This window comes from Echinops telfairi, unplaced genomic scaffold (genome assembly GCF_000313985.2).
Source record: "Echinops telfairi isolate 266 unplaced genomic scaffold, ASM31398v2 ScPeMD7_5;HRSCAF=22, whole genome shotgun sequence".
NCBI classification, from domain to species: domain Eukaryota; kingdom Metazoa; phylum Chordata; class Mammalia; order Afrosoricida; family Tenrecidae; genus Echinops; species Echinops telfairi.
In genome coordinates, this window is record NW_022103901.1 from 1,844,230 (window position 1) to 1,852,172 (window position 7,943).

Sequence of the window (7,943 nt, forward strand, 5' to 3'; positions counted from 1 at the left end):
GCCGCTGCTGGTCGAGCTCAGGTGGTAGAAGGGCAGTTTGTATCAGGGTGCTTTGCTTCTCCTGGTCAGTGTCCCTCGGCCACCACTCGGGGCCTAGAGGGCCAGGCCGCCTCTTGTTCCTGGACCCTGGTGGGAGAGCCAGAACTCAGGACACACGCTCCTTCACCAAAGCCACATCTCCCTCCCTAGAACCAAGCACCAACAATCCCAACCACAGGGCAAAGCAGGTGCTGTGCACCACTCCGGACTCTGGGGACCCTGTGTGTGCCGGGTGGGACATGCCCACAGGGGTCACCAGGCTGGGACCTCTAGGAGTTGGGTCACCAGGCCTTTCTTCCAGGTGCCCCTGGGTGGGCTTGGCCCAACGGCCTTTGGGTGGGCAGCAGAACACTTACCCTTGTGTGCCAGCTGGCCCATTAAGCCATCCAGAGATTGTCAGGGAGAAGCAGGATGTGCAGGGGGCCCCGGGGGTCTCCGGGCACAGGACAGATGGGGGGAGGGTTCAACACCACCAGCAAGGAAACAGCATCCGGTCCTGCCCCTCCTGGCTCCTGAGCCTTTGAGTGCCCCAGTCCTTTGTGGCAGCCCCGGTCCATCCATCGCCCCCGCCCTTTCATGTTTGCAAGCTGTATCAGATACATTGGACTCAGTGTGTTTTCATTTATATGTATGATAAATGGTTGATGATAAGTATAAGTGTGATTGTATCAATGTCCGGAAATTATATAGGTGTATGTGGCTAAAGAATTGTGTACAGGTGCCAGGTTGGCAAGGGGTGGATTGAGATAGTTAGTTTATTGTGTCAGCCTGGTCGATAAACACATGTGGGATTAATTGAAGGGCGGAGAGATAAATGGCTCCGTGAGCCTCGCCTTTCTTGTCTCTCGCTCTTTGATCATCGGACAGTGTGAGGCTGCCTTGCTTGTTCTGTGCCTCAATTTGCAAGCTACACTACCTGTGGGACACCTAACCTGTGGACTGTGTCACTGTAATTTGAGGTCCCTTTAAGACCTGCCTCGCCACGCAATTGGAATTTACATCTCTTGAGCTGGGGACTGACGGTTGGTGACCTGCCTTGCTGTTTGCTGCCTGTGCTGGGATAGCCTAGCTCTCTCTACAAAGGACTACCCGGCGGCCCTCAAGTCTTGAAGGACTGCCAGTGTCTCACAACTCTCTCACGGGAGTGAGTTGCACTGAGCCATTTGTACTGCTTCATAATTAAACTGTTCATTTCTTGTATTATATATCTATCCGTATATAATTTAACTGTTCATTTCTTGAGTTATCTATTGATCTATCTTTATAAATAAATATATAAAATTATTAGCAATCTGGTTTTATCTTTCTAGAGAACCCTGCCTAACAGACAAGCCCAGTGCCCTTCTCCAGGGACCGGTCTCTCCTGACCGTGTCCAAAGTCCATGAGACGAAGTCTCTCCATCCTTGCCTCTAAGGAGTGCTCTGGCCAGATTTCCTCCGGGACCGATCTGCCGGCTCTCTGGGCAGTCCAGGTGCTTGCCATGCTCGCCACCCCAGCGCTTCCTCTCCGTTCTTCCTGACTCGGCTCCCCACGCCCCGGTGCGCAGGAGGGGAGTGCCGCCGCGTGACTTCTGACACTGTCCATGCCGGCACTGGGCTGCGTGTCCCGGATAAAAGATGAGGGGTCATCAATGGTCCCTAAGGAGCCCTCTTGTCTTCTGCGAGGATGACCCCAGGTGCCCTAGGGCAAGGACACAGGCAGGGGACAGCCCCCCCAGTGGAGAAAGAGGTGCCCAGCATCCTGTTTCTGAAATGGCTTTGGAAGATCTCAGGACAAAACCAACCCCACCTGCCGCTGAACCAACACCACTCCTAGTGGCACCATGGGACAGAGAAGACCTGCCCGGGGGGTGGGGTGGGGGTGTCCCCAGGTCTCACATCAAAAACCCACCTCTCCTCCCAATGAGCAGCCTGGTGCTCCACCTGCTGCCCCACCCGGGGTCCCGAAGTCATGCCACTGCCCCTCGTGGGTGCAGAGTAAGGCTTTCCAGGTGTGGCCTTTCGGAAGTAGATCACCAGGCCTTTCTTCAAAGGCTCACATGGGGGTGTGGACCCCAACCCCGTGCACCACGCAGGCCCACAAGATGACAGCTTAGAGAGCCCTACGGAGTGAGGGCCTCTGTCCTGCAATTCCAGAATCAGAATCAGCTGACAGCAAGCCAACAGCAACAGACACAGGAGCCCGGCCAGGAGGAGACACCCAGAAACCTTCTGGTATTAGTATTCGGATCTTGCTGAGATTTTCTAAGGGCCCCTCACAAAGTTTTCTGCACCAACAGCTATTTTTAAACCTTTCAGTTGCCACAGCACAGGGTGTGCAGGGTGGCTTTTTAGAAATGAAATTTCAGAAGTGACTTAGAGACAGGGCTGTCAGGGGCTATGGGAGGGCCTCACCCGGCTGTGATGTGGACATATGCCCCAGAGGGTCTCCCCAGCTGCCTCCTTCCCAGAGTAGAGCGCCCAGCCTTTCCCCCGAGGAGCTGGGGGATGAATTCGAAAGGGTGACCTTGTGGTTCTCAGCTGAGCGCTTACCTGTGGAGTCACGTGGCTACAGAGCCCACACCAGCTCACAGCGACTCCACAGGATGGCATAAAACAGCACCGTCTGCTTTCCAAGTTCATATTCATGGAGGCCGACGGCCTCGTCATCCTCTGGGGAGCCTCTGGGGTTTTGAACCCCTGGCGTTTTGGTTTGCAGCATTAGCTACGCACCACCAGGACTCCTTAGAAATAAGCAATACAGAGGAAACTCCTGCAGGAGCCACGTTCTGTGGGTCCCTCCGAGAGGCACAGGGGACTCGAGTCTGGGGGCGCTTTGGCAAACGGCCAGTACGCTAACATGGCCCTAACATGGCCCGTGCAGGCAGCCGCTCTGCGGTGGCCGTGGCCTTTCTCGGGGTGGCACGCCCGGGCAGCAGGGACAGGCACTGGGCACACGGGCAGGGAAGTGGCAAATGGGCTTTCCTGCACACAGTCCTGGGCGGTGTGTCCAGGGACAAATAACTTGTAGCTGTCGGCCAGGACCCAGGGAAAGGGCGCTCTGGACTATTTCTGGAACGCAGCAGCCAAGAAGCCAGCCAAGCGCTGGCTCCTGGCGGGGAGGGCAGCCGCCCGCTGGGGACGTGGTCTGCTCTGGCAGTGCCTGAAAGGATGCCTGCTCTGCTGTCCCTCCTCCTGCCTGTCACCACTGCGACTACTGGACTACACTGTGCTAACACGGCAGTATTGCCCCCGCAGTACGACCCTGCTCTACTACTAGCAGTAACTATGCTACTCCATACCAACACCACACACCCTGATAATACTCTATAACACTGACATTGCGCTATGACTAGACTGTACTGTTAATGTGACTAGACTCTGTGCTAATCGTAATGCTGCACTATAATACCCTATTTCACTGATAGCGTGCTCTAATTAAACTATACTCTAGATGAATGTTACTACATTATTCTATGCTAGCATGCATACTACACTATAATAACACTGTATGACAGAGAGGGGCGGTGAAAAAGAGGAAGGCCCTCAACAAGGTGGGTGGGCAGCGGCTGCAGCGAGGGCTCAGGCACAGGGACAACTGTGAGGGCGGTGCTGGGCCGGCAGCCTTTGGTTCTGTGGTGCAGTCGCTGTGGGTCAGTACCGATTCCCCTGCACCTAACATTGCTCACAGCACACCATACAGACACTCTACTGTGTCAACGCTGATAGTACGCAAGAGTAACGCAGCACCACATCCATGCTAATACTATGTGGATGAAAGCTATACTGTGCTAGACTAGTACTAGGGAAGCTCTCGTGGGGTAGTGGGTTACACGTTGGGCTGCTAACCTCTAGGTCAGCAGTTCAAACCCTCCAGCGGAGAGAAAACATGAGCCTGTCTGCTCCCCATCACTGTGGTTTGGCTTGTTTTGCTGCCTTATAGAAGCAGAGACAGGGACAGGTCTAGACATAGATGATGTAGACACTGCCTAGATGGATGGGGATGAAGAGACCGTTTGTCCGGTTTTGTATCTGTTTCTTTCACTCGGAATGAGTGTCAATTATTGGGTTCACGTCCGCGGCTGTACAGCGTTCCACTGTGGGGCCACGATGTGTATCTCTCACCACATTTCCCACGAGCCCATGGAAGATGTAGGAGCTGTCCCCGGGTTGGAACTAGCCTGTGTTTCGGGGTTGCCCTAAGGAAACGGGGCGCCCTGTAAGAGCAGAAGCATATTCTTGCGCAGAGCAGAAGCACGCTGTGTCCACGATGCCCGGAAGAAGTCTTGAGGGAGGTTCTCTTTTTCTTTTAAGATCCTGTTATTTATTTTGTGGTTGTTGAGAATCCGCACCAATTCCACAGCTGCTCCGTGGACGATTCACCGACACCGCGGTGTCTTCAGGTTGGAGGGCCACGTTCACCCTGGTCCTTCCTCCCACGTGGACCAAACTCACAGACCCCCGAGGGTCCCAGCAAATCTTAGCATCGCTGTTGTCATTTTCACCCCATCTAGGCAGTTCTTAAAGTAGCAAAATGCACACAGTAGATCCTTTTTAATTTTTATGACTAATTAAGCTAACCTATTATTTGGCTTTAAATTGACTTCAGGAGATATTTTTGGTTTAAGGTGTCAGGGCCACAGTTGCAGGAGTTGATCCAACCTTCATAGCTCCAAGAAATCTAGATGGTGTGAGGACCTGAAATCTGGTTCTGCCTCCGGCCCCCTCCCGCTTTGATCAGGATTCTTCCAAGAAATCTTTGGTCAAAATGTCTAACCATCTACTTTCGCTGGTCCCATGGCAAAGCAGATGGCTGTTCATGAGGCAGTTGGCCACAGGTCCCCTGTCCTCCTTTGCCAATTCCCAATTCCCTTCTTCCTCTGCTGCTCCGGGGGAATGGAGACCCACGGTTGGGCCTTGGGTGGCTACTGGGATGCCCAGGACACCATGACCCTAACCTTCCAAAGCAAGGACCCAGCAAGATGTCTGTTTGTCCACCAGCAACCTTAATAACGATGAGTTTTGCTTGTGTTTGTCATTGCTGTGCATTGATCATTGAGCTTCGGCGAGCTCCAGTTTTCACGGGTGTATAACTTACTGGCCGCCACTGTGAAGGCCAGCTGTGTGCCCCACCTTCAACCAGGGCCGTTTTCTCATCACCACAACTCCTCCCCCTCTGCCCTTGGTTGCCTCTCTCGACCAGCCTTTTCTCGGCTTTTTGGAGAAAGGAAGTCATACAGCTTTTCTTCTGAGGCTGGGTTACTTCACTCAGCGTGATGCCGCCCAGCTCTCTCCACCCTGTGTGTCCCGTAACCAAAGTCGGTTCCCCTGCTGACTGAGCTGGGCTCCACTGTGTGTGTGGACTGTGCGTGACCTTGCCCTCGCTCTGTGAATGGGCAGCCAGGTGCTTTCTGCCCTCTGTCTACTGCGAAGCGTGGGCAGCGACCCTTGGTGTACAAGGCACTGGTTAAGGGTCTGCTGTCAAGTCTCTGGGATGTAGCCCAAGGAGTGAAATTGCTGGCTCACAGGCTGTCAGGAGAGACCAGTCCCTGGAGAAGGACACCATTGCCCTTGGTCAGTGGGACCTCACAACACCCACCACCAGCTCCAACGGAAAGAGCGGTCTTGCTGACACGGAACAGAGTAGCCAGTGGTTGGGGCTGCAGTTCCGCCCGCCCACGGGAGCTACCCCATCCTCTGATTACTGCCCCCACCGTCTGCCCAGTGTCCGTTGGCTTCCTCTCCACTTGGGCTGCACACCCTTCTTCTCCCAGCCACGTCGCTGTGCCTTGTTCGGAAGAGGCAGGCCTGGGAGGGACTGGAGGTGGTGGTGGGAGGGTGTTTCCAGCTGTGACTGGGCTGGGCCAAAGCTGGCCCACTCTTCTCTTGTCCTGACTCTCATGATGACCCTGTATTTGCCAGCGCTGACCCCCACCGAGCCCACAGCCAGTGAGACAGCAGCCTTCAGCCTTATCTCCCACGTGCTGCTATTAAACCTCATCTCCCCCCATCCCGCACATCCCACAGCGGGGAGCAGATTTATGGAAAATACAAGTCACTTCCACAATCATTCCGACAACTTCATGCTTGAGGGACCCATCATGGCATTGGGTGGCAAACTGGGGTGCTGGCGGCACAGCTGCGTGCCTGTCGGCAGATGAAGGATAAATAGCCGTGCTGGATGAGCTGGCTTCTGGGGCCCCTTCCAGCTCTGTTGGTGACCTTCACCTGCCCTTCAAGTGCCCTTCAGGGGTACCGGTGCCCTAGAATGGAGCCAGCCCATCCTGGTGGGGAGGCGGCGGGCTACGTTTCAGGGTTTTCTCTGGGGCAGGAAGGCAGAGGGGAGAGGAAGGAGCAGACGCCCGCTAACAATGTCAGATGAAGGTCACCCAGCGAGAATTCAACGAAAGCTGTTCATCCGTCATCTTCTCGGGGACACGGTTGCCAGGACTGCCTCCCCATCAAAAGGCACCTTGTTCTGTTGCACAAACTTGTTACTACGAGGTCAGTAGTTCAAACCCAGCAGCTGCTCCTCCGGAGGAAGATGAGACTTCCTCTCCCTGTAAAGAGTCACAGTTTCAGAACCCCACAGGGGCTGTCCGACCTGTCTGATAGGGTCTCTGTGAGTCGGCAAAGGAGCCTGTGTGGCGTCCTAGGTTACAGGCTGGGCTCTTAACCATGGGATCAGCAGTTTGAAACCACCAGCTGCTCCTCAGGCGAAAGATGAGGCTTTCTCCTCCTGCAAGAGTTACAGCCCGGGGACATAAAGGAGCAGTTTTGCTCTGTCTTGTCAAGATCGACACCCTGGGAGCCCGGGGTGGGGGTGGGGCAGTGGGGCCCTGTCCTGCAGGATTCGGGTCGGACTTGCCCCGGGCAAATGACGTGCCTGAGGACCACAGGGACGTGACTCTACCGTGACACGCAGGGCCACTGTTGGCTGCTCCCAGGCACCTCTCCCTCCCCTGTCTTGTTCTGGAAGCTCTGCTGAAGCCTGTCCGCCTCGGGCTTATGGCCAGGTGGGCGCATGACATCCTGTGGGCATAGGTGCCACACTGGAGGCACCGACAGGCGAGTGGGGCGAGCAGGAGACCCAGGTTGGGATCTGGCCTCTTGTGCTTGGGTGGGGCTGTTTGTAGGTGCTGCGCAGCCACCCCATGTTCAAGCAAACACAACGCCACCCGGTCCCCACCCTCTCATGTTGGAGGCACATCACAGCCACTGCACCCTCCACCTGGTGGAGGGGCTGCCTCTCTTCGCTGCCCTCTCCCTACCAAGCACGGTGTCCTTTTCCAGGGACTGTCCCTCCTGATCATGTCTGCCACGTATGTGAGACAAACTCTCACCATCCTTGCTTCTAAAGAGCACCTTGGGCGCACTTCCTCTAAGACGGAGGGGCCTCTTCTCCGGGCGTCCGGGACATTTGCATCGTCTTCGTTCACATGCAAGGATTCCTGTCCAGTCTTCCTTAGCCAGTGCCCTACTTTCACCTGCATGGACGGTGACGAACACACCATGGCCCAGGCCAGGCGCACCAACGTACCCTCCCTGCTTTCCAACCCTCTAGAGAAGCCTGCAAAGTGGCTGGTGGCCCCGGGCAAACCCTTTCCCCGGTCTCTGCCTCATTAGAATGGAAAAGCCGAGTTCCCTTCCAAGGGATTGTGGTCAGGATTAGGGAAAGTAATTAGGTGGAAAACAGATGCCCCGGAGATGTGAGCGTACCTGTGGCTAAAATCTCTCCCTTTCCCCAGAGTGTCTCTCACGCCATCCCCTCTGCAGCTCCACCCTCCGGCTGCAGGGAGGCACAATGGCAGCTTCTGAGGAGAGAGGTGGGAGGGTGTGTGGAACAAAACTCAAAACCCTAGCCCTTTGTTTAGGTTTTGACACAAAACCCCAAAGCTTTGTGTCCTGGTAGAGAGCGAGCGAGC